General features: G+C 40.0%; 1 long non-coding RNA gene across 1 annotated transcript; it reads left to right on the top strand.

Moving 5' to 3' along the window:
- Nucleotides 1-65: 65 nt before the first annotated feature.
- Nucleotides 66-5126, top strand: LOC141583512 (uncharacterized). Its single transcript, XR_012516145.1, has 3 exons — nt 66-106; nt 1936-2004; nt 2347-5126. It is a non-coding gene; the product is annotated as an uncharacterized LOC141583512 (long non-coding RNA).
- Nucleotides 5127-27915: the final 22789 nt, after the last annotated feature.

Here is a 27915-nt window from a genome sequence, read left to right as displayed (position 1 = left end):
GTGAGGAGGGACGTAGAGCGGAAGAGGGGGCGGGGAGGGCAGGAGAGGGGGAGGGCTGGGAGATACGAGCGGAAGAGGAGGGGCGGAAATGGAGAGCGGCTGGGAGGTGGGAAACGCGGGGCCGGGTGGGAAACGCGGGGCGGGGTGGGAAACGCGGGACGGGGCGGGGCGGGACGGAGCGTGGGGAGCGGGAAACGCGGGGCGGGGCGGGGCGCTGAAAGGCCAGTGCAGGTGTGCTGAGTAAGACTGGGCGGGGAGGGAAGGGCCAAAGAAGAAGAAGGGGAGGGAGGATTACTGGGAAAAAAAATTAGAAGACAGAGTACAGGAAGAATTCTGTCTTTATCTTCTGTGATCGCTAAAAAAAAAACAAATTCTGATGCTGTAGAATGGTGCGTGGGAGCGTCTCAATTTTTAAAGCTCCTCTGGTGTATACATTGAGCTGTTAGATTTAGGAACGATGGTCATTTATATTTTTCACCCTGCCTCAGGTATTGGGATGGGACAGGACTCAACATAGAGAATTTGGAAGTCCTTGGCTTCCATGTGACTAAATCCATTAGCAATCTAAACCGCTTTAAGAAGCCTCTGAGAAAAATTTCACAAGACAGGAAATGCTTCTGAAGTGAAATATTAATGAGATTAAGAGAAAGGGAATACCCCTGGGTCCCAGAGTAATAGCAAATGTCTGCATTCCAAGTAGTCTGGAGTAGGTAGCAGGACTCCAAAGAAGGAATGATTCTGTGTACGGGAAAACTACAGAAAGCCTCAGATTCTCAAGCTCCAGTGTGGCTCTAAAAGCAAAACGATAGAAAAATGTGCCAACAACACACAGATACTGGGAAGAGGATACCAAAATCTGAAGGAGAAATGAGGGTGGGTGCCTGCATCTTCTCCAAAACTTAGGTACTGTGAAGACTCCCCAAGAATTTAACCACAACGCAGGGTCAAGAGGGAAAGACCATGAATTTAATTGGGATTTTCAAGCTCATAGATAAGGAATTCAAAATTTTTAAACCGCAGTAGAATAAAAGTACATGGCCTATACATTTCAGTTTGGGGATTTTCTGCCTGAGATAGTACGTGTGAAATAGGTGTCCCAACAGAAATATGTGCATGCACAGAGTAGAATTTGAGAGAATTTTTCAGGAAGGAAATTTTCAGGAGGGCCTGGTTGGGACCCTAGTGGGAGGACATTACAAAACGGAGGAATATCATGTCCAATAGAAAGAAGTGTGATAGATACATCAAGGTTTTTGTTTTGTTTTTCTAGTTTTTTGTTTCTTGGTGTTTTGTTTAGGCTAGAAGGAGATTAGGAAGAATAGTGACAGAACACATATCTGTAGATAATAAAACACATGGTATGCATGATAAATAAGACCTGGAAGCTAAACCTTTATCTTGTAGGCAATAGGAGAAATGTGATCAAGCTTCCATTTTAGAAAGATGAGTTGGAGGTGTTTGTGAGACTCAAAGCAGGGAGTCCATTTAGGGGATTCTTGCAAAAGGCAGTGGTAGCTGAGGGGAAAGAAAGGATTAAAGATATTTAGGTGATAGAATCAAAAGGGAATTCGTGACTAATACATGGGCTTGATAATGGAGAGAGAAGAATTAAAAATGATTTTCAAGATACTGGTTTATAAGACAAGTGCCATTAATCAGAATAGGAATAACAAGTAATAAGTGAGTAGGTGAGAAAAGAGGTAGTGATTTATTTCTGATCATGACCATGTTGTTCATAAAGTATCTGCAAAACATCCTGTTAACCAGGGTATCTTAGCCTTTGCACTATGGATATTTTGGGCCAGATCATTCTTTGCCTAAGGCAAATGTATGTTTAGTAGCAGTCCTGGCTTCTACCAACTAGATGCCAATAGCACCCCCTCCCAGCAAAACTATTCCCAGTTGAAAACCACTGCTATACACTGGTATCTTTAGGAATATGAAGTCAAAGCAGAAGAGTTTCGAGAAGAAGGACTACTCAACAGCATTAGGCAAACAAGTGAGGTAAGGTAACCACCAAGAAGCAGGCATTGGATTTGGTAAATTGGATGCCCATAACACGAATAATTTCTGTGGAATGGTAGGAAGGGGCAGAAGCCAGAGGAAGATATGTTCAGGAGTGAAAGGAGGTGGCATTGGGTGTAAACTGTGCTTTCAAGAAGCTTGGCTGAGAGGGAAGGCTAGAGCTAAAACACTACCTAGAAGGGAATATGGAAATAATAATAGGGAAGTGTATGTTGTTAGATAATGTGAGAGACCCAAAGAGAACATATCCAGTTTATCTTAAAATTGTTCATTCATCAGTCGGTCATCAAGTATTTAACGCCTACTATATGGTTTGCTCAGCTCTCATTTCAGAAGATAAGTCAGTAAACAGACAAAGCCCCTGGCTTCCAAGATCCAGCAGCTCTGATGGAAAAGAAAGACCATGAACGAGTAAACAAATAGAGAAGAACATTACAGCCTCACACCTGTCATCCTAGCACTTTGGGAGGCCAGGATGGAAGGATACCTTGAACCTAGGAGCTCGGGACCAGTCTCGTCAACATAGTGAGACCCCATCTCTATTTCTCTTATATTAATTGCTTCAATTAATAAAGAAATATAAATTTAAAAAGAAGAGTATTACAGATTGCGGCAACAAAAACAAGAGAAGACGAGATAGGGAGGAAGCCACTTTGGATAGGACGGTCAGGACAGGCCTCTGAGGAAGTGATACCTGAGATGAGACCTGGCAGATGAGAGTGAATCACTCATGTGAACAGCTGGGGCACAAGCATTTCAGGCAGAGGGGACCATGGAATCTACAGTGAGAAACAGGGTGGTCTCAGAACCATAGAAAGGCCAGTGTAAGCTGGATTATATGAGTGAAGGATGAATGAGGGCAAAAACGAGACTGGGAATGAAGGCAGGAGCCAGATGTTAGAGAGTCTGGTCAATAACTTATTTTTTATTCAAAGAAAATGGGAAGCTCTTAAAAGATTTGAAAGAGTAGAATGCCACAAAGGCATTAATTCTGAGTGGATATTTGTTTATGGATGTCTGAAGTCTTTGCTGTGCTTATTGAGCCACTTACTATGGATGAGGCACTGTGCTAAGCACTTTGTTCCCTCAAAACAACCTTGTGAGGCAGCAGCTATTACTCCCATTTTTAAATGAGGAGACTGACTGAAGCAGATGAGCTAGCTCCTCGCCAGACTTATTATCTACTTGGGTATACAGCTGTACTATATATTCCACCCCTGTTCCACCTGGATGGAGCTACAGAGCCAGTTCTCATCAAAGGACCGTGAATGGAAGTGATAAGTATTACCTCCAGGCCAAGGCAGTGAAAAACACTGGTGCTATATTCACCTTCTCTCTCTGTATTCACCAGCTAGATGCCAGAAAAACCTAAGATCATGAATTAAAAGTTGTGGTGGTAGGCCGGGCGCGGTGGCTCAAGCCTGTAATCCCAGCACTTTGGGAGGCCGAGGCAGGTGGATCACGAGGTCGAGAGATCGAGACCATCCTGGTCAACATGGTGAAACCCCGTCTCTACTAAAAATACAAAAAATCAGCTGGGCATGGTGGCGCGTGCCTGTAATCCCAGCTACTCAGGAGGCTGAGGCAGGAGAATTGCCTGAACCCAGGAGGCGGAGGTTGCGGTGAGCTGAGATCGTGCCATTGCACTCCAGCCTGGATAACAAGAGCGAAACTCCGTCTCAAAAAAAAAAAAAAAAAAAAAAAAGTTGTGGTGGTGTGTGGGGGTTGGGAGTGGGGTCTCTGAATGACTGACCACAGGTGCTGAAACACCTTGCTGACCTAAACTGGATCCAAAGCAAGAAATAAGATTTTATTGAGTTAAAACACACACACACACACACACACACACACACACACACACACACACAATTTTGCTATGTATTATCTCCTCCATAAAATCAGTAATACTGATGTAACCTATTTTCTGCAGGATATGTTAAAATGTGTACCTGCCTCCCCTATATAGAGTGTGACCTTTTGAAGCTTTATGATTTGGAGACTTAGATGGAATGTAAATGTGAGAATGCAAGTGAAAGAGAGAAAAAAAGACCTTCAGTAAGAAAGTAGGAATGATTTCTGATTGGTTAAAGATGAAATGATACTCATGGATACTCATCTTCCACCATAGGATCACCATCTAGATAAATAGATTTTCTTCACACAAGCTCCCTTTAAATACCTGCCGCCATGATCCTCATTACTATGTTTTGTTTTCTCTAACATTCTCTCCAATATCCTAAATTTACACAGGTCATGTCATCCCACTCTGTACCTATAGAAATGTGTGCCTTTCCTTGTAGGAATACCTCTATAATGCAGGGCCTGAATTCAGACTCTTTTCTAAAAAAGAAATTCTCTAGACTGTAAACTCTGTGAGGACATGGTCATGTCTGTGTTTGCCTAGTGTTACCTACTTAATCTCCTGCAGGGTGTTTTTTATGTAGTAGGTGTTCAACAAATATTTGTTGAATGAACAAATTCATGTATAAGTGAATGGATGATATGGCAGCCCTCAGATAAATAATAAACTTCATTAATTCAATAATAAATGAAATATGAGATTGTTAATGGAGATTAATTTATGGGACGTTGTAAGAAAATTCTTAAAATCTCTCCTGATGTTAGAATAATGCAAAATGCACATCAGCTTTATTTATACTAATATTCTAAACAAAAACAACATGGTTATATTTTGTTTGGTGTCAAAATGTAGCAGGAAAAGCCGTGGGAAACAGATCTGAATACCGAATACCCAAGTTTATTACAGCCAGGAGCTGAGGAAATGATCTGTCTAAATTCAGCTCATCTAACAAAGGAAGGTTCTGCCTTTATATAGGCCTAAACTTTAGATATTACAACAGTAAACTGAATAATCTTAGGTTCATAGCTTTAGAAATCACATATGAAAAGGGTCTTGGTTTACAGCTTCAGGAATCACTTATGAAAAGAGTTTCAGTTTAGTTTCAAGAATCACATGTGAAAGGGTTCCAGTTTACAGTTTTAGGACTCAAATGTGAAAAGGTTAAGTTTTAGGAATCACATATGAAAGGATTCCAGTTTACAGTTTTAGGACTCACACATCAAAAAGTTTCTGATCTGATCTTGTTTTAAGTAAAAATACTGCCTTCCGGAGAGTTTCCCCAAGACCAAGCCTGCCACCTACAGGAAGGTGAAACAGGAGGTGCCAGTCGGTCAGCCTTTTCTTCTATCGAAATGCAGTGTGATAGTCAAAGGGGAAGTTGATCTGAGATGCCTGGGTCTCCTTGATCACTACCAGGAAAGTATTTTAGCAGATGACAAATGTATGAGGTGTTTTTCCTTCTCATTTAGTGAAGGAAAGTCCAGCTACTTCATTATACAAGACAGGGCAGAAAATTGCCTTAGAAATACTGAGGAATTCTTCTGGAAAAGTTACCTTGGAAACTCTGAGATTGGCCCCAGTGGTCCAGGGAGAGGTAAGGTACCAATTTTTTCTGTGATTTCATAACCCCTTAAGGCAAATGCCAAAACCTGACCTGAGGCAGTAATTTTGAAAGCAGCTGTTCACCTTAGGAAGTGGCTGTTATCATAAACCAAAAAAATCGAATCACTAAGCTTTAACCCTAGAATCCTAAACGTAAGAGTACAAATAAGCTTGGTCCAATCAGAATCATCTTCCCTCAAAGAACCTTTGTGGATTTTCCTCTCATTGCAGGTTAGTTGTTAAGGGCTCATGAGATTACACAGAGCTAACTTTAAGTAAGACTCCAAGAGGCATTAAAAAGCAATAACAAAGACAAACTAGATAATCATACTCCAGTATGGTATTAGAAGAGATTTAACAACCCCCACACGCTTCGGGGTGAGTATGCCCCTGAGATGCTTGGTTAATTCTGGAGCAGAGCAAAGAGAAGTATCCCAAGGAAGATCCTTGACTATCAATACAGCAGGTATTGAGCTCAAAGTCAAATTGCTGTATCTGAAGAAACAATCCCAGCAAACCCTGAAAAGGAGGTGACTGTCGCAATATCTTGGACATCTGTTGGAAGTTCTTGCTTTACACTTAAGAACCTATGGGTAGAGGATTAGACAGTTTCCTGAAGAAAAATGCAGAGAAGAAAGTAGTAACTCCGGGACCTTATCAGTAATAAAATAGTTCAACGTATTCTCATATTGTCCTTTTAAGCTGGGCTATACCTATGCCCATGTCACCCTTTTTAATCACATTTGTTTCTTCTTTTTTTAATGTATGAATGTCACCAAATATTTATCTAATTTGATTCTATTTTTAAAGAATGAACATTTATCTTGATTAATTCATTTATTGTATATTTTCTGTTTCACTTATTTCTGTTCATATTTTTGTTCATACTTTTATTCTTTCTATTTCCTTTGGTTTTATTCTGTTTTCTTTTTCTAATTTATTGAGATGAACATTAATTAATCTTCGGTTTTTTGTTTTCTTTTGAGATGGAGTTAAGCTCTTGTTACCCAGGCTGGAGTGCAATGGCGCGATCTCTGCTCACCACAACCTCCGCATCCTGGGTTCAGGCAATTCTCCTGCCTCAGCCTCCTGAGTAGCTGGGATTACAGACACGCGCCACCATGCCCAGCTAATTTTTTGTATTTTAGTAGAGACGGGGTTTCACCATGTTGACCAGGATGGTCTTGATCTCTTTTTGTTATTGATTTTTTTTTTTGAGACAGAGTCTCACTCCATTGTGATTCTCCTGCCTCAGCCTCCCCAGTAGCTAGGATTACAGGTGCACGCCACCATGCTCAGCTAATTTTTTGTATTTTTAGTAGAGATGGGGTTTCACCATATTGGCCAGGCTGGTCTCAAACTCCTGGCCTCAGGTGATCCACCCACCCCCATCCAGCCTGTTAACTTCTAACTCAATTGCATTGGTCTCAAGGAATGTGTTCTACATAATACCTATTCTTTAAATTTGGTTTAGGTTTGCTTCATGCCTTATATGATCATATGTGCTTAAGAAGGCAATGCATCCTTTAAGTGCTGGGTACAGAATCTGGCAGTGTTAGGCACTCCAACTTCTCAGTACTGTCTTTTCTCGGTCTTCACAGTACTGCCCTCCACTAGTATTTTTGCCACCTCTCAGACTATTTCTTTTCTATTCCTTGCACTGGCTTCTCTTCCTTTGTTTTACCTATAAGACCTCTAATCCTCAGATCTTCCTATCTTTCCTGTCTTCCTGCTTTTCACCGCCCCTCCTCTGGATAATTTAATTCACACTGTGGCTGCAGTTTTCATCTATGTTATCATGGCTCACAAAGCAGCCTAATCTAGAACTCTCTCCTGAGCCCCAGGAACATATTTGTAACTGCATACGGGATAGCCCCAACTTGCTGTTCTGTTTCAGAGTACAAGAGATTCACTCTTACCTGTATTCTTCATCTTAGCTTAGAAATACTGCCACTCCCTCTTCCTTACCTTCCACGCTAATCTAGTGCCAAGTCTTGTCCATTCTTCTCAGGCACCTCTCTTGAATCGGGCTTCTCCTTTGCATCTCCACTGCTATTCTTTTCATCCCAATACCCATTCCGTCTTGCCTGAACATTGTTGCCAGGGTAATTTTTCTATAAATAGTGTTTTCTTGCTCTAAAAGCTTTACCGACTCTATTTTCAGCCCACGGCATGAAGTGTAAGTGGGCCCCAACCTACTTTTCAGCATTATCTCTCAACCCCAAATCACCACTGCACACACTGAACCCCTGCCACATGAGCTTCTCACAGATCCCTGGACTGTAGGAGATGTTTATGTCTCCGGGTCTTTGGATGTTGTTCTACCTGGAAACTTGGAATGCTATTGTCTCTCTATCCTCACTCATTCCCTTAACCTAGTACACAGGAGAGCAAATGTGTATGCACACACGCATACACACAAACATACATTTATCTGGAAAATTCTTCTCATGTGCAAGCAATGTTAGAATATGTTAAAAAAAATTTGAAAAAAGGTTTATTATTCTGTGGATGCTGACACTTGATTAACAAAATTTTAGTTGGAGACAAACAGGTGGGTAGGGAGAAGGCAGGAAACAGGAAGTAACATGTCAGCAAATAGTTGCCTTCTCTTCATCATCTCTCTACTGACTTGGTAGGAAATTTTCTTAAGCCACCATAAAATAACATGTTCAATTCCACTTCTTCTCCGACACCTCGCTGCCCAGGCATTTGGCTAATTGTATGACTCTATATGGATGACTCTATATTCCAATTCGCTTTCATGTTACTTTCCCCTGGGATTGGTCACCTGGTAACCCTGATATCAGGCTTGTCTTTCTGGTGATTATGTTGTTTGTATTCTCTAATAAATTATCTCCTGTTGAGTTTTCCTGAAATTTACATTTATTTCTAAACCTACAGTATGTGGACATAAAGAAATACGTTATTTTCATAGGCTCATGTATAGTGTATATTCATATAAGAATATTTACCAGATATTTATTAATAAGAAGATAAGTTCTGGGGTTTTGTTCAATTTCCTGCCAGATGAAAGTGACCCTCTCCCTCCCAGTGTCTGTCCATGTGAGTATGGCTTTATGTGATTTTGACACATAAAGTAAGCTAATTCTTTACATTTCTGTAGGTGGTCAAGAGTAAGATTCAATGTCATTTCACAGATCAGGATTAAAAGAAGATTTTAGGCTGGGCACTGTGGCTCACACCTATAATCCCAACACTTTGGGAGGCCGAGGCAGGTGGATCACCTGAGGTCAGGAGTTTGAGACCAGCCTGGCCAATATGTTGAAATCCCATCTCTACTAAAAATTTTTTAAAAAATCACTTGAATATGGTGGCATATGCCTATAATCCCAGCTACTCGGGAGGCTGAAGCAGGAGAACTGCTTGAACCAGGGAGGTTGAGGTTGCATTGAACCAAGATGGCACCACAGCACGCCAGCCTGGGTGACAGAGCAAGACTCCAACTCAAAAAAAAAAAAAAAAAAAATCCACTTCCTTCTTTGGTTTTTCATCATCTTTGGCATTTAGGAGTTGCTGTGCCCTTTCACAGAACAGATAGAGTCTTTAAGTTATTTGGTGATGTTCATGTTGCTCATTATTAAAGCAGAGCACTAGAAATACCTGACAAGACTCTCAGAATTCCCAAAATAAAAAAGCTTGAGCCTAGATTAATAGTTCTTGATAGAGTTATACTTACAAGGGTCACTGCCACATGACAGTTCAATATAACTTGTTCAGCCACACTCCATGACATACAGCTGTGGTAAATATTAAAGAATAAATGAACTAGAGTTGGTAATGCTGTTACCTTGGTTATTCAATTCACCCAAGCTAATATAATTCTAGGTATAAAAGCCATTTTAACTGAGTGTGGTGGTACATGCCGGTAGTCCCAGTTACTTGACTGAAGGGAGGATTGCTTGAGCCCAGGAGTTCTCAGCTGTAGTGCCTGAAGCTCCACTGGGTGTCTGCACTAAGTCTGGCATCAATATGGCGACCCCTTGTGAGCAGGGAACCCTCAGGTTGCCTGAGGAGGAGTGAACTGCCCCAGGTTGGAAACCTCTGTCAAAACTCCCATGCTGATCAGTAATGAGATGGTGCCTATGAACAGTCACTGCACCCCAGCCTGGGCAATATATCAAGACCCTGTCTCAAAAATAAATTGATTAAATTAATTTTCTTAAAGTCAGTTAAGCTAAAATATAGGGTTGAAGAAAATGTCAGCAAAACTAGAATAATAGTTAATGTTTACATATTAAGTACTTATGAACTGCCAGGCACAGACTTAAGTGGTTTAGAAATATTATCACATTTAATCCTCCCAACAACCTGATGTAGTAGTTACTATTAAATTACCAACTTACATATAAGGAAACAGAAACTTAAGAAAGTTAAACAAGTCACTCAATCTTACAAACATGATCAATGGAAGAGCACAAGTGTCCAGAATCCTTACTCTTTCCCATTTTGCTGTTCTGCTTCTAACATATTGGACACAGCAACTGAAATTTGAACTAGGTACTGCAAGTTGAGTATGATTTTCCCAGTAGAGGAAAGGGAATGGGCACTTTTTTCTGGCTGGAAGAGATGGGGGAGCTGGTAAAGAGTCACAGAAGTGGGAGGGATTTTCTTCCAAGAGGAGCAAATACACTGTGCCTTGTGCATACAATGTGACAGTGCTGGCAGATGAGACTGGAAGGGACACTTGGGCCCCATTTGTTAGGGCTCTTCTGCATGTAGGAATTTTGACTTGATTCTAAAGGCACTGGCTAGTCAATGAAGGCTTACATTGGAGAATGAGAACTCAAATGTCAGTGTGGAGAGTGGATTGGATGCATATTAAGGAATACTTCTTAATAATCCAGACAAGAGGTGATGGTGAACTAAAGTAAGGCAGGAGCTATCAAAGTAATAAAGATACAGACCTTGGAGGTTTAAAAGAAGAAATATTCTCCCCACCTTCCCCAGGCACACAGGTGCAAGCCCTTCTGTGGGCTGCTGCGTACCTGCAAAAGTGGTAAGTGGTCAGCAAAAGAATGCTGTCCTGAGTTTTTCACACTTCAGTAATTTTTCTTGCTGTGAGTTCTTTACCAATCCAGATGGAGAATCATTACTCGTGACTTCAGAGGCAAGAGAATTGTAAAATTCATTAAGTTTCTGAATGAAGATGTGTAGTGTCTTCCAAGAAAATAATTAAACCACCATGGGGCAAAGACTCTCATCTGTACAATTTAAAGTTATGAAGTGGGTCATTGCTTAGCGTCTCATATCTCATTTACATGTAGCTAATACTAATCATTCTCCATCTGGCTAAAATTAATCACATAATTCTGTGTGCCAAGAAAAATATTTGTTTCATTTTAGAGGTTTTAGTATGCTATCAAATGTAGTCTAATGTACATCTGAATTATTTGTTCTCCTTTTCTTGAAATATTTGAATCTTACTAAATGAAAAGAAAAAGTAGAATATATGGTATATTCAATAAAAGTTCTCAGCTTGGGTGTGGTGACTCATGCCTGTAATCCCAGCACTCTGGGAAATGAAGGTGGGCAGATCACTTGATCCCAGGAGTTGGAACCAGTCTGGCAACATGCCAAAAGCCCATCTCTACAATATATACATATATATACACACACACACACACAATATATATGTGTATATATATGTAAATTAGCTGGGCATGGTGGCATGCACCTGTAGTCCTAGCTACTCCGGAATCTGGTGGGAGCATCACCTGAGCCTGAGGAAGTCAAGGCTGCAGTGAGCTGTGATTGCGCCACTGCAGTCCAGTTTGGGTGACAAAACAAGACCCCGTCTCAAAGTAATAATAATAATAATAATAATAATAATAAAATTTCTCATTTCAAAGAGCACAGAGCCCACAATAGAAGAGGGCTGGAATGGAATATTCTTATTCCTACTTAAAAGACAGGGAAACCAAACAGATGTGTGCCAAGCTACCATGCGTTGAGGTGCCCAATTAGGACAACAAGCCAAAATGAAAGTAACAATCAATTCACTTGCTGTGACAGTGTAGGCAAGGGTCAAAAGAGAAATGAACTGCCTCCCTAGTGTTTTTCCCAATGGAACAGTGCCAGGCAATGGTCAAATGGAAGCACAGGTAGGGGAAATCATTTCACTACCAAGGAGCTCCAAACAAAAGATGCCTGCTTTTATGGACTTGTAGGGCCATGGAAAGAAAGGGGGAGAGGGGAAGGGCTAGGAGTGAAAAGGTCTGGAGTCAAAGTGGATAAAACTGTCTCACTAAGGCCCACAATAACAAGGTCTCAGCAGAGCTGCCTGGGAAGTGTCTCAGGCAGTCAAGAGGCTTCTGAATGGAGGTGCCTGAGCTGGGGATGCAGTTATGCATACTAGCATTGCAGCCCAAAGGGGCCTACGTCATCAACTGCAACTCCCTCCAGAAAACTAAAATGCACTAATTGTACAAGTCAGATGTGGGGAGAGCAGCTTCTCCCATGATGCCTGCCAGGTAATTCCTTGTAATTGCCTGTGGTAGGGCCTGAAAGATCACACATGGGACTGAGTCCTGGAACCACACTCCAAGAGTATCCATATCTGGTAATAAATGGGGTGGATTCAGGTGTCCAGTATGCCAACCTGCCAAAAGCCATACATTGTGAATAAACAGCATAAAGGAAATGTTTTGCTTTAATGTCGGGCAATTCTAGGGCTATTGGCTGTCTTGATTTTATATATCTGGGAAGCAAAGACCACACATCAGACCCAGTGCTTGGGTACAGAAAAGATAAACTGAAATTTTCTTTTTCGTTTCCTAACTCTGCGGATTCCCCACCCATCAGACTTTGAAAAGAAAAAGAAAGAAAAAAAGAATGGGGCTCTGAAAATATTTGACCTTCCTCAGTCCTGTCATCATTCACTGTGTCAGTCTTCGCCACAAGAAAAGTAGGCAGCAGCACATACTGTGTGATTCAGAGCACTAACAAGAGTCTCCTCCATCTGCCTTGGAGGCAACTCATAGTTCAGAAATCTCTTAAATGTGTCCCCAGTTCTCATTCTTAGTACCTCTCACTTAGATTATTGTGATAGACTCCTGATTACTATCCCTGCTTCTGGTTTATTTCTCCCACCAGAATATCTGGCAAGCAATAAGAGATACAGAACTGGAACTTCTTTGGAAGTTAGTTGTGGAGAGGTGGTAATTGAAATCCATTAGGAAGGAACAAGCTCTCCTGGCCAGGAGTGTAGCTTTAAAAACAAACAACTTTTCCTCCTTTTTTTTTTTTTTTCCCTGAGACGATGTCTCTTTTGTCACCTAGGTTAGAGTGCAGTGGCACAATTATGGTTTGTAGCAGCCACAACCTCCCAGGCTCAAGCAATCCTCCCACTTCAGCCTCCTGAGTAGCTGGGATTACAGGCATGAGCCACCATGCCTAGCTCACTAAAAAAAAAAAAAAAAAAATTGTAGAGATGGATTCTCACTGTGTTGCCCAGGCTGGTCTCAACTCCTGGATTCAAGGAATTCTCCCACCCTGGCCTTCCAAAGTGCTGGAATTACAGGCTTGAGCCACCACTGCTGCCAAAACAAAACAAAACACACATTTTTCTACTAGTGAATGGGGGGCATACCTATTTGTTTATTTGTTCACAAAATAATCATTGTGAATATTTATTATTATATAATTACTATACTCCAGTCATTAAAATATTCTACTAGAAAATAATAAGGTTGGGTTTCCAGCAATGGTTTCACATACAAGATGACATTTAAGAGAGAAGGAGAAAGGAAGAGAAAGAAAAATATGTGAGCATAAAGCATTCTGACATATTCAAAATTTTGCAAGCATTTCCCTGTGTTTGGATATTGGGAGTATCTTAATCCATTTTGTGCCGCTTCAGCGGAATATCAATAATAGTGAAGGACTTCAACATCCTACTGACAGCATGAGACAGATCACTGAGGCAGAAAAATCAGTGAAGAAACTCTGGACTTCAACTGGACTCTAGACCAAATGGACCTAATAGACATTTAAAGAACATCCTTCCAGCAACAATAGAATATGCATTCTTCTCATCTCTATATGGAACATTTTCCCGAATTGACTATATGTTTGGCCACAAAGCAAGTATCAATAAAATTTTTTAAAAACCTAAATCATATCAAGTATCTTCTTAGATCATAGTGGAATAAAATTAGAAATCAATACCAAGAGGAACCTTCCAAACTACACAAACTTGGAAGCTAAACAACTTGCTCCTGAATGACTTTTGGATAAACATTGAAATTGAGAATTGTTTTTAAAAATCTAAAATAAAAATAAAAATACAATATACCAAAACCTCTGGGATACAGGAAAGGCAGTGTTAAGTGGAAAGTTGATAGCATTAAACGCTTACATAGAAAGAAAGATCTCAAATTCGTAACCTAATGCCGCACCTCAAGGAAGTAGAAAAACAGGAACAATCCAAAACCAAAGCTAGTGGAAGAAAAAATAAAGATGAGAGAGGAACTAAATGAAACAAAGACCAAAAATATGACACAAAAGATAAACAAAACAAAACGTTGGTGTTTTGAAAGGATAAGCAAAATTGACAGACTTCTAGTTAAATAAGAAAAAACAGGCTGGGCGCGGTGGCTCAAGCCTGTAATCCCAGCACTCTGGGAGGCCGAGGCGGGTGGATCACAAGGTCAAGAGATCGAGACCATCCTGGTCAACATGGTGAAACCCCGTCTCTACTAAAAATACAAAAAATTAGCTGGGCATGGTGGTGTGTGCCTGTAATCCCAGCTACTCAGGAGGCTGAGGCAGGAGAATTGCCTGAACCCAGGAGGCGGAGGTTGTGGTGAGCCGAGATCGTGCCATTGCACTCCAGCCTGGGTAACAAGAGTGAAACTCTGTCTCAAAAAAAAAAAAAAAAAAAAAAAAAAAAAAAAAAAAAAAAAAAAAAAGAAAAAACAAAACAAAACAAAAAAACAGAAGATTCAAGTAAGTGTAACCAGAAATGTGAAAAGTGGTATTAAAACTGATACCCCAGAGCCGGGCGCGGTGGCTCAAGCCTGTAATCCCAGCACTTTGGGAGGCCGAGGCGGGTGGATCACGAGGTCGAGAGATCGAGACCATCCTGGTCAACATGGTGAAACCCCGTCTCTACTAAAAGTGCAAAAAATTAGCTGGGCATGGTGGCGCGTGCCTGTAATCCCAGCTACTCAGGAGGCTGAGGCAGGAGAATTGCCTGAACCCAGGAGGCGGAGGTTGCGGTGAGCCAAGATCGCGCCATTGCACTCCAGCCTGGGTAACAAGGGCGAAACTCCGTCTCAAAAAAAAAAAAAAAAAAAAAACAACAACAACAACAACAAAAAAAAAACTGATACCCCAGAAATACAAAAATAATCATAGAGCACTATGAATCCCTCTATGTACATGAACTAGAAAACCTAGAAGAAATGGATACATTACTAGAAACATACAACCCTCCAACATTGAACCAGGAAGAAACAGAAACCGTGAACAGACCAATAATGACTAATAAAATTGAATCCGTAATTTAAAAATTCTAACCAAAAAAAAAAAAAAAAAACCCTTCCAGAGCCAGATGGATTCACAGCCAAATTCTACAAGATGTGGAATCAACCTAAATGTCCAACAACAAATGAATGGATAAAGAAAATGTGGTATATAGACACAATGGAATATTATTCAGCCATAAAAAGAATGAAATCTTGTCATCTGTGATGACGTAGATGAACCTGGAGGACACCATACCATGTTAAGTGACATAAGCCAGACACAGAAAGACAAATACTGCGTGGTTCATATGTGAAATCTAAAAAAAAAAAAAAAAAAAAGGTATCATAGAAACAGAGAACAGAACAGCAGTTACCACACATACTGAAGAGAGAAATGAGGAAGGGAGGATAGGAGAGGTTGGTGAATGAGTGAATTTAGGATTAGACAGGAGGAATAAATTCTGATCATCTATTGCACAGTAGGGTGACTATGGTTAACAGTAAAATATTGCATATTATAAAATAGCTAGAAGAGAGGCTTTTGAATGAACTCACCACAAAGAAACGATAAGTACATAAGGTGATGGATGCCTTAACTACTCTAATTGGATTATTCTACAACATATGTACGTATTGAAACATCAAATTAAATCTCATAAATATGTATAATAACATATAAATTAATACGATAAATTTAAATTTTTAATGAAATAAAGGAGAGAGAGAGAGAGAGAGAGAGAGAGAGAGAGTGTGTGTGTGTGTGTGTGTGTGTGTGTGTGTGTATAAAAGCTCAAAGGCCAGCCGGGCCTGGTGGCTCAAGCCTGTAATCCCAGCACTTTGGGAGGACGAGGCAGGTGGATCACAAGGTCAAGAGATCGAGACCATCCTGGTCAACATGGTGAAACCCCGTCTCTACTAAAAATACAAAAAAATAGCTGGGCATGGTGGTGCGTGCCTGTAATCCCAGCCACTCAGGAGGCTGAGGTAGGAGAATTGCCTGAACCCAGGAGGCGGAGGTTGTGGTGAGCCAAGACCGCGCCATTGCACTCCAGCCTGGGTAACAAGAGCGAAACTCTGTCTCAAAAAAAAAAAAAAAAAAAAAAAAAAATGCTCAAAGGCCAGGATTTTTGTTTGATGTTCAGAATATGGTGCAACACATACTATGACATATTCAATAAATATTTCTTGGTTATTCAATGCAAAATAATGGGTCAAATGTCATTTCTAAGTATTCTCATGAGAATCTCAGTGACTTTTTAGGTTCATGAATCTGTATAAAATGAAAACTTTTGACATCTCAAGCAGTTGTTATTACCATCATTTCAAGACTCATGCATTGTGCACTTGGTTCACTCACTCTTACAGGCTACATGCACTGGAGCACATGACGGGATGATAATTCCCAATGATGGACTAGCAGGAGATGTAGATCAAGAGAGAACTTCAGGATCTTTCCATTTCTGATTACATGTTAACATCACTAAATGTGACTGATTTAACCTTAGAAGCACTACACTATAAAAGGATATTTTTGTGTTATTGTTTATTCATTCATTCAAAAAATATTTACAATGTAACCTCCTTTGCCAATCACTGTGCTAGCTGATGGAGAAAAAGAAGTGAGTAAGATAGATATAGTCTGGACATTTCAGTCTAGTGAGGGATACAGACAAAAACACTGATAAACCATATTGTAATCAGAGCCATAAGGGAAGAAGCAGAGTAGTCTGAGAGCATGAGTGACCCAAAACCTGGTGTTTATTATGAAGGAAGTCCTATCTGCCAAGCTCTTCTAGATGCTTTTTATTCCAGTCAGCTCACTACATCACAGAGTCCTCACTGTAATTGCTATCCTGGGCTACATTTGAAAGAAGTGACTTAGAGAGAGTGGTAATGAAGGTTATCTTGTCTTTTGGAAACAACAGCAACTGACTTTTTAAGTGTTTGAAATAAGGTAATGCCAAACCTCTCCTTTCTTTGCAGCTGCCACAGACACATAAATAGTCCAATGAACTCCCTTCTCTAATGTTAATTCATCACTGTAAAAAATTAGGCATTCTTCCAGGGAAGAAGAGCCCAGCACTTGCCTAAACGTTAAGTTAGGTTGACCACAAAACTTCAGTGGGATTCCTTCAACACCAAATCTTCTACATTCCCCTGCCCCCACTTCCATTTTTAGGGAACACTACAGTGTTTCTCTAGTTTGGCAGTAAATCTCTCTGTGTCTCAGTTTTGACTAAATAGTAACCACTGATGTTGGGCTGATATTAAACTAGAGACAATATTGTTTCACGTAAGCCTCACAACAATGCTATGAGAGCATACTGGAGCTCAGAGAGGCGAAATAGTGTTCCCAAGGTCACAGAACAAATGCCCTAACAACAATGTTATCCTGGCTCCTATTTTTTATCTTTTACTCGTGTCAGTGATGATACTTACCTCAACAATAACTAACTTGTGTGGAGTATTTACTATGCCCTAGAAATTCAATGAAAACACTTGAGAAGATTTTAGCATTTAATCCTTTCGACAGTTTTATGAAGTAAGTATACTATTATCCCCCCTACTTTTTTTTTTAAGACAGGGCCTCACTTTGTCACCCAGGCTGGAGTGCAGTGGCACAAACACAGAATACTGCAACCTCGACCTCCTGGGCTCCAGTGATCCTCCTGCATCAGTACCACCCCCCTCCCCACCCCCACCACCAAATAGCTGGGACTACAGGCACAAGCCACCGTGCCTGGCTAATTTTTTTTTGTATTTTTTTGTAGAGATGGGGTTTCATCATGTTGCCCAGGCTGGCCTCAAACTCCTAAGCTCAAGCAATCTGTCAACCTCGGCCACCCAAAGTGCTAGGATTACAGGCATGAACCACTGCACTGGGCCAATTGTCCCCATTTTTAAGATGAGGAATCTGAAGCCTAGAGAAGTTGTCACCTGCTGAATGTACACAAGTGACAGGTGGCAGAGCCAGGGTTTGAATATGAAAAATCTAACTTCAGAGACTTTACTATAATCACCATACTTTGGCCTAGGTGACCTCTAAGGACCCTCTTCTCCTACCTGCCCCTCACCATTTATTCAAAGATTCTGTTATTTGTTCCTATACCATGATGGCTTATCACATTTTATCTCACATAAGATATACTGTTAAAATTATGGTTTTGAATGATATATGGACTTTATAATATTAGGATATTTAAGTTTAGAAACCTTATATTCAACTTGGTTTAACAAGTTATTTGGCCTCAGCATTGGAAGTAGCTGAGGAGGAAGGGGCAGGCGAAACACTACAGGTCGGCTCAGGGCCAAAATGAGGCAGAAAGGTTTATTTTTCAACCCTATAGGTATAGGAAAAGGGCTGAGTCACCCCATTTTTCCCAGGTAGATTCTGGAAGAATCTAGCACCTTTCCATACAGCAGAAGCCACCTTTGCCATTGACAGCCTCTGTTCACCAAGCAGCATTCTGTTGGCTCTTCTTTTGGCTCACAGAAACATTAGGGTGGCTGGATTTCCTTCTTAGCGCTCAGGAAGAATTCCAAACCCCAGATATATCGAGACAAAAAACAAAACAAAAAATATTTTACCTTTCTCTGGCTTTGTTTTTTTAACTGAAAGAGGATTGGTAAAGGAGATAATCCTAGTTTTTAAAAAAAAATATATTTTAGCCGGGCGCGGTGGCTCAAGCCTGTAATCCCAGCACTTTGGGAGGCCGAGGCGGGTGGATCACGAGGTCGAGAGATCGAGACCATCCTGGTCAACATGGTGAAACCCCGTCTCTACTAAAAATACAAAAAACTAGCTGGGCGTGGTGGCGCGTGCCTGTAATCCCAGCTACTTAGGAGGCTGAGGCAGGAGAATTGCCTGAACCCAGGAGGCGGAGGTTGCGGTGAGCCGAGATCACGCCATTGCACTCCAGCCTGGGTAACAAGAGCGAAACTCTGTCTCAAAAAAAAAAAAAAAAAATATATATATATATATATATATATATAAATACATATATATATATAATATAAATATATATATAATATAATATAAATATAATATAAATATAAATATATATATAATATAATATAAATATAATATAAATATATATGTAAATATATATATATAAATATATATATATAAATACATATATATATAAATATATATATATATAAATACATATATATATAAATAAATATATATATAAATACATATATATATATAAATATATATATATATATTTTTTTTTTTAAGTAAATCCTGAGCATGGTACTCCCCAAAGTTTCTAAGCTAATAGGTTAGACTGCAAAACGAACACCTGGCCTCTTTTATTGTACTTTCCCTCTAACTGTCTGATAGGCCCCAATTCCCACAACAACTTTGAACTGCTCTTTCAGCCCCACAATTCAGATCTAATGATTCTGATTCTGAATTTTTCTTTAGACCTTCCCTTTCTTCTTCCACATACTGAGTTGGCTCTGATAATGCTATAAAGTAGTAGCATTCCTACTTTGTAACAGGAATGGAAAGGAAATCTGGCCATATTCAGGAGCTCTATGTTTATGAATCCATATTACAAGGTAGTAGCATTATAAGAGCCAACTTAATATGCAGAAGAGAGGGAACTCACTTTGTAAATTAAGTAACAGCCAACTTAAAACAATACAGTCTCTTTACTTCTTAGCACAGAAAAATATTTAATGAAGATTCAATGTATCTATCAATGCAATGCAACTTGGTTGCTGGCAAATAGAAAGTAAAGAAAGACCCGAAGAAGAAAAAAAGGAAAGAAGTAAGAAAGAAGGGAAACTTAGTAAATGCTGTCTGTGGTATAATACGTGCTTTTATATTTCTCTCAATATTATCGTTAAACAGCCTCTTTAATCCCCACCAGTGAGCCTAAACTTTTATTTACTGGAAGAGTTTAGAATGCCCTGAATTTCTGGTTTTGACAGGGCAGGTATTTTACATTCCTAGTGTAAGATTATCTGGTTTATGTAAGAAAGTTAAGAGGAAATGAAGCTGTATGTTCATCCTGATTTTTTCTCTCTGTCCTACCCACCCTTGTGCCCAAATACCTTCCTCCTAGGCTTACACTCTAGTCCTGAGTTTACCAACAAAGTCTCAGCATCTCTACATATGGAAGGGCTGGGGCAGAATACAAGAACAGGAAATAAATAATGGATGCTTAGCTTGGCTGGTGACAGACTGTTGCAGCACCAGCAGAATCTGCAGGAGTTCAGATGCAATTCTGCAGATCTGAAAAGATCTTGGGTAAAAGAGAAGGGAAGGGAAATCTGGCCATATTCAGGGGCTCCATGATTATGAACCCATATTCCATAGTTATCACAGGGCAACCAGAGTGATCCCACACAATTCAAACATTTGTGGTAGTCAAGTATGATGTGAGGCACATGGAAATAGCCACCAGTTCAGAAAGAGGTCTCTATCGCTGGGTCTGAAATGCCCCTTTCACACATCAAACCTGATGACATCCTAGTTTCAACATTAGGACATCAAAGGAACTACATTATATCACTCAGGTACACAAATCCAAAGGGAATTGATTAAAAGACTTCAGTGGGAGGGAGTGTTGTCAGCAAGATGGTGGAATAGGAAGATACAGATGTATCTTTCCCCAGTTATTGTTAACCCAACTGAGTTAACAATATACAGACCAGAATAACTCTGTGAGAACTCTGGAGACAGCTTGAGAAGCTACAGCACCCAGGTGATTGTAAAACCAAGAAGGATTCTGACAAGATGGATAGACAATTTTGCAGCATCTGGCATGCCCATCTGTGTCCTTTCCTTTATGTGGCATAAACCCGAGCAACTTGGGAGTCAACAGAATAATGAACCATGCATTCAATGTTCTGGCTTATCTGGGGGCTGCCCAAGGGATTAGTTTCCATCTCACCTAACAGAAATCAGAGCTGACAGGACCAGGTCAAGCATTTTGAAGTCACCAAAAACAGAGGTGAGTAGCAGGTTAGAGTTGCAGTTCCACAGGCAGACACCAGAAGGAGTAAGAGATCAGAAAAGGGTTGAGAGGTCTTAGATCCCCCAGCAGGGCTTATTGGTGAAGGTCTTTTCCTCTACGAAGCCAAAGACTGGAAAAGGTCTTCAAATGCCCAAGTTCCAGCAAAACATTGTAAGACATCCAAAGAAACAGAGAAATGTGGCTCAAATGATCAAATGAAACTTCAGAAATCAATTCTGAAGAAATGTGATCCATGAGTTGCCTGAAAAGGAATTTAAAATGACTATCATAAAGATGCTTTTAAAAAGATAACAAACACTATCATAAAGATGGTATCAAAAAGATAACAAACACTGATAGGCAACTAAATAAAATCAAGGAAATGATGCACAAACCAAATGAGAATATCAACAAGGAGATAGAAATTATAAAAAAAAAAAAAAAAAAAGAACCAAGCAAATTCTGGAGCTGAAAATATGTAATAACTGTACTAAAAAAAATTAGTAGAAGGATCCAACAGCAGACTTGATCAGGCAAAAGAAATAGTCAGCAAACTTGAAGACAGGTCATGTAAAGTCACTGAGTCAGAGTCTTCAACAAATGGTGATGGGAAAACTGGATATCCACATCCAAAAGAATGAAGTTGGAAACCTGTTTCACACTATATGCAAAAATTAACCTAAAATGGATTAAAGATTTGAACATGAGATCTAAAACTATAAAACTCTTAGAAGAAAACATGGGGGGAAATCTCTTAACATTAGTCTTGGCAATGATTTCTGAAATATGACCCCCAAAGCACAGACAACAAAAGCAAAAATAGACAGTTGGGACTACATAAAACTTAACTTTTGTGCATCAAAGGTCAGAATCAACATAGTGAAAAGGACATCTATAAAATGAGATGAAATATTTGCGAATCATTTTATCTAATTAAGGCTTAATATCCAGAATATATAAAGAACTCCTGCAACTCAGCAACAAAATCAAATAACTCAACTTAAAAATGGGCAAAGGACTTGAATAGATATTTCCTTAAAGATGATATAAAAATGACCAGCAAGCATATGAAAAGATGCTCAGCATCACTATTTATGTGAGAAATGCATATCAAAACCATAATGAGGTATTACTGACCACCAATTAAAATAGCTACTATTCAAAACACCAAACAACAACAACAACAAAACTCAGAAAATAAAAATTGTTGATAAGGATGTGAAGAAATTGGAACACTTGCGCACTGTGGGTGAATTGTAAAATGGTGCAACCACTATGGTAAACAGTATGGATTGTCCTCACCAAATTAAAAACAAAACTCATATGATCCAACACTCCAGCTTCTGGGTACAAATCCAAAACCACTGAAAGCAAGGTCCTGAAGAGCTATTTGTATACCATGTTCACAGCAGCACTGTTTACAATAGCCAAAAGGTGAAAGCAATCCAAATGCCCATCAACAGATGAACAGATAAGCAAAAGTATTACATACAACGTAATATTATTCAGCTATTAATATAAAAAGAAAGTAACTCCTGTCACATGCTGCAACATGAATGAAACTTGAGGACACTTTATTAAGTAAAACAAGCTAGTCACACACACAAAAAAGGCAAATACAATATGATTCCACTTATATGAGGTATCTAGAGTAGTCAACTACATGAAAACGGAAAGCAGAATGGTGGTTGCCAGAGGCTGGAAGAAGGAAACCTGTGGTTGTTTTTTTTTTTGTTTGTTTGTTTTTTGTTTTTGTTTTTTTTTTGAGACGGAGTTCCGCTCTTGTTACCCAGGCTGGAGTGCAATGGCGCGATCTCGGCTCACCGCAACCTCCGCCTCCTGGGTTCAGGCAATTCTCCTGCCTCAGCCTCCTGAGTAGCTGGGATTACAGGCACGCGCCACCATGCCCAGCTAATTTTTTGTATTTTTAGTAGAGACGGGGTTTCACCATGTTGACCAGGATGGTCTCGATCTCTCGACCTCGTGATCCACCCGCTTCGGCCTCCCAAAGTGCTGGGATTACAGGCTTGAGCCACCGCGCCCGGCCTGTGGTTGTTTTTTAATGGGTATAGAGTTTCAGATTTGCAATATGAAAAAGTTCTGGAGATTTGTTTCACAACAAAGCAATTATATGTAATACTGTAGACCCATACCCTTAAAAATAGTTGAAATGGTAAATTTTACGTCATGCATTTTTTACCACAAGTTTTTACAAACACTATGAGGGTCTGGTGGGAGGAGGGAGTTAGTGTTTAGTGGGTACAGAGTTTCAGTTTTGTAAGATAGAAAGAGTTCTGGATGAATGGTGGTAATGTTCGCACAACAATGTGAGTGTACTTAATGCCACTAAACTAAACTTAAAAATCCTGGCCAACATGGTGAAACCCCGACTTGTACTAAAAATACAAAAATTAGCTGGGCATGAGTGCCTGTAGTCCCAGCTACTCAGGAGGCTGAGGCAGGAGAATCACTTGAACCCAGGAGGCAGAGGTTGCTGTGAGCCAAGATTGCGCCACTGCACTCCAGCCTGGCAACAGAGCAAGACTTGATCTCAAAAAAAAAAAAAAAAAAAAAAAAATCGGTTTCAGGGCCAGGCACAGTGGCTCACATCTGTAATTATAGCACTTTGGAAAGCTGAGGCAGGTGGCTCACCTGAGGTCAGGAGTTCAAGACCAGCCTGGTCAACATGGTGAAACCCCATCTCTACTAGAAATGCAAAAATTAGCCAGATATGGTGGTGTACTCCATATCCATATTTATGTTAGTTTGCTAACATAAATAAGTAAAATACTACAAGAAAAAAAGGCTATGGAGTAGCTCTCAGAATCACCATATAAGCTAAATAACTAGACTCAAGGCTGCATAAGCAGGAAGAGAGCCCCAAATCATACAACTAAATAAATCCACAGTGCAGGTAGCATGTTACCTCTGGCCGTCACTGGACCCTGTGGTCTGCACCACTCCACCAGATTATGTCACTAGCAATACTGTCAAAGCAGCACACAAATCCTGCCTCCAAAAGACTAAAAACTAAGGAACCTGGCCGGGCATGGTGGCTCGCGCCTATAATCCCTGCATTTTGGGAGGCCAAGGTGGGCAGATCACTTGAGGTCAGGAATTTGACACTAGTCTGGCCAATATGGTGAAATCCCATCTCTACTAAAAATACAAAAATTAGCCAGGCATGGTGGCTGGTACCTGTAATCCCAGCTACTTGGGAGGCTGAGGCAGGAGAATTGCTTGAACCCAGGAGGCAGAGGTCGCAATGAGCTGATATCATACCATTGCACTCTAGCCTGGGTGACAAGAGCAAGACTCCATTTCAAAAAAAAAAAAAAAAAAAAAAACTAAGGAACCTTAAGGTAGTGATTGATAGCACAATCTTATGTACCCTTCCTATCATCAGAGTAGCTTCAAAGAAATGTTCCAGGATCCAGTGATATTTTAACATCTTAAAAATGTTCCTATACTTTAGAGTTAAATTTACAGAAAATTGAAAAACCTAAAGAGCTTTGAGCTTTAAATTCCTTTCAATGTCTTGACCTTTGTAATAAAAATGTGTACTTGTACACATTATTGTGATCAATGGTCAACTTACTTTTTTCTTTTGATATAACACATATGGCTTCTTAGGCTCTAGCATATGGCTAGGTGCAATACAAAATACAACACTTCCTTCACTTTTAGGTAGCCAGCCTCTAACGTGTCTCCTCAGTATTTCTCACCTCCTGGTATTCACAAGCTATGTGGTCTACCACTTGCATCAGATTTAGTTGGTGTAACCAACAGAATACAGTTAACCCTTGAACAAGACAGGTTTAAACTGCATAGAGATCAGGTGTGGCGGCTCACACCTGTAATCCTAGCACTTTGGAAGATTGTGGTAGGCGATCACTTGAGCCCAAGAGTTGAGACTAGCCTCAGCAACATAGCAAAACCCCATCTCTACAAAATGAAAAAACCTCCACAAAAATAGTGGTGGCACACACCTGTAGTCCCAGCTACTTGGGAGGCTGAGATGGGAGGATTGCTTGAGCCCAGGAGGAGGAGGCAGCAGTGAGCCAAGATGACACCACTCAAAAATTAAAAATGAAAATAAATTATAATAAACTGCATGGATCCACTTATATGCAGATTTTTTTCAATAAGTATATTGGAAAATTTTTTGGAGATCTACAAAAACTGCAGACAAATTACATAGCCTAGAAATATTTAAAAAAAAAAAGGTCTGTCATGATTGCATAAGTATATATAAATACTAGTCTGTTTTATCATTTACTACCATAAAATACATAAAAATCTATTATTAAAAGTTAAAATTTATCAAAATGCACATAAACACTTATAGACTGTGCATGGCACCATTCGTAGTGGAGAGAAATGTAAACAAATGTAAAGATGCCATATATAAATGGGGAAAATTAATGGCACAAACCATACTACTGTAAAAGTTTTGTAGCCACCTTCTCTCATTATTGCAGTGAGCTCAAGTGTTATGAGTAGTCACTTAAAACACTCTCATCATCTCTCTTTGAGCAATTCCTCTCTTCAGTAAATTGTGCATCACAATAAAAAGTGCCTCTTTTCATTCATCTTGTTTAGTGTAATATCATAAACACTGAATAACATTATGGGAATCCATATGAAGTGATACAAATGATGCTAAAAGTGTTCCTGAGAACAAGAGAAAAGTCATGACATTACAGGAAAAAGTTAAATTGCTTGATATGCATGGTAGATTGAGGTGTGCAGCTGCGATTACCCACCATTTTACAATAAAAGAATTCACCATAAGGAACACTGTTTAAAAAAAAAAAAGGGTGGGGGGAGGAAGCAAACGTGCAAAGCCACCACTGCAGCTATACCAGCAGATGCAAAACCCTGCACTTCTGGTGAAATACCTTTTTGTCTTGTATTTAAAATGCAGCTTTTAGGCCAGACACGGTGGCTCATGCCTGTAATCCCAGCACTGTGGGAGGCCAAGGTGGGCAGATCACTTGAAGCCAGGAGTTCGAGTCCAGTCTGGCCAATATGACAAACCCCAACTCTACTAAAAATACAAAAATTAGCTGGGTGTGGTGGCATGTACCTGTAATCCCAACTACTTGTGAGGCTGAGGCAAGAGAATTGCTTGAACCTGGGAGGTGGAAGTTGTAGTGAGCCAAGATTGTGCCACTGCACACCAGCCTGAGTGACAGATGAGACTCTGTCTCAAAAAAAAAAAAAAAAAAAAAAGCAAGCAAGAAAAAAAATGCAGTTTTTATGTGGGGGCAGGGTTACTATAAAAAAGTGTACCTATCAACTCTAATATGATTCCAGAAAAAAGTGCAGTCATTATATGACAATTTAAATCAAAAGGAGGGTGAAGGATCTAAAGGCAGAGAACTTAATGTCAGCAAAAGATGGTTTGACAATTTTACAAAGAGGTGTTTGGCTTAAAACAAGGCCAAGATCGAAGCAGCAGCTTCTGCTGACCAAGAAGCAGCAGATGAGTTTCCAGATGCCATTAAGAAAATCCTTGAGGAGAAAGGATATCTGCCTGAACAGGTTTTTAATGCAGATAAAAGTGCCCTATTTAAAAACAAAATGCCATGAAGGACATTTACTAGTATGGAAGAGAAGTGAGCACAAGAATTTAAGGCAGGAAGGAATAAGCTAACTCTACTGTTTTATGGAAATACAGATGGGTTGATAATCATGACTGCCCTTACCTGTAAACCTGTTAACCCCTGAGCCTTGTAACAAAAGGATAACACCAGCTGCCAGTCTTTTGGTTGATAAGGAGGCCTGGACAATGAAAACACTTTTTCTGGATTGGGGCCACTGATGCTTTGTCCCTGAAGTCAGAAAGCACCTTGCCAGAAATGGACGGCCTTTTAAAGTTCTTTTGATATTGGGCAATGCCCCTGGCCACTCAGAACCCTATGGGTTCAACACTAAAGGTGTTGAAGTGGCCTACTTGCCCTCACACACAGTGTTGTTAATTCAGTCTCTAGAAAAGGGGGCCGTAAGGATCTTTAAAGCGTAATAAACATGATGCTCTACAGAAAGGATTGTTAATGCTGCAGAAGAAACCCCCAATAGAGAGAACGTCATGAGTCTAGAAGAATTATACCATCGCAAATGTCGTCAGTGCTACAGAAAAAGTGATGAAAGTTACCAAGCCTGGAACAACAAGATTCTGCTGGAGGAAACTGTGTCCAGATGCTGTGCATGACTTCATGAGATTTACAACAGAGCCAGTCAAGGAAACCATGAAAAGAGACTGTGAATATGGGGAAAAAAAAAAAAAAAAGGCAAGGGATAAAGAGTTTCAAGATATGGATCTCAGAGAAATTCAAGAGCTATTAACACCAAACCAGAGGAATTAATAAAAGATGACCTGATGGAGCTGAGTGCTTCCAAACCAGTGCTAGATGATGAGGAAGAAGACACAGTAGAAGCAGCAGGGCCAGAAGATGAATTGACAATAGAAAATCTAGCAGGTTTCCAATTATTCAAGACTGTCTTCGACTTCTTTCTTTTCCACCACATGGACCCTTCCACGATACAGGCACTGAAACTAAAGCAAATGGTGGAAGAAGGATTTGGAGCCACATGGAAACATTTTTAGAGAAACAGAAAAGCAAAAAGGTCAGATAAAATTATGATGTATTTCCATAGAGTGACACCAAGTGTGTCTGCCTCTCTCTACTCCCTTCCGCCTCCTCCACCACCTCCTCCTCTGCCACCCCTGAGATGGCAAGACCAACACCTCTTCATCTTCTTCCTCCTCAGCTTACTCAGTATGAAGGTGGTAAGGATGAAAGCCTTTATGATAATCCACTTCTACTTAATGAATAGTAAATATATTTTCTCTTTCTTACAATGTTCTTAATAACATTCTCTTTTCTGTAGCTTACAGTCTGTAAAACACATAGCACAGAATATGTGTTAATCAACTGTTTATGTGTTATCATAAAGCTTC

Source organism: Saimiri boliviensis, chromosome 2 (genome assembly GCF_048565385.1).
Source record: "Saimiri boliviensis isolate mSaiBol1 chromosome 2, mSaiBol1.pri, whole genome shotgun sequence".
Lineage (NCBI taxonomy): Eukaryota > Metazoa > Chordata > Mammalia > Primates > Cebidae > Saimiri > Saimiri boliviensis.
Note: the sequence above shows the minus strand (reverse complement) of the source record. Positions and strands in the feature narration are given on the sequence as shown.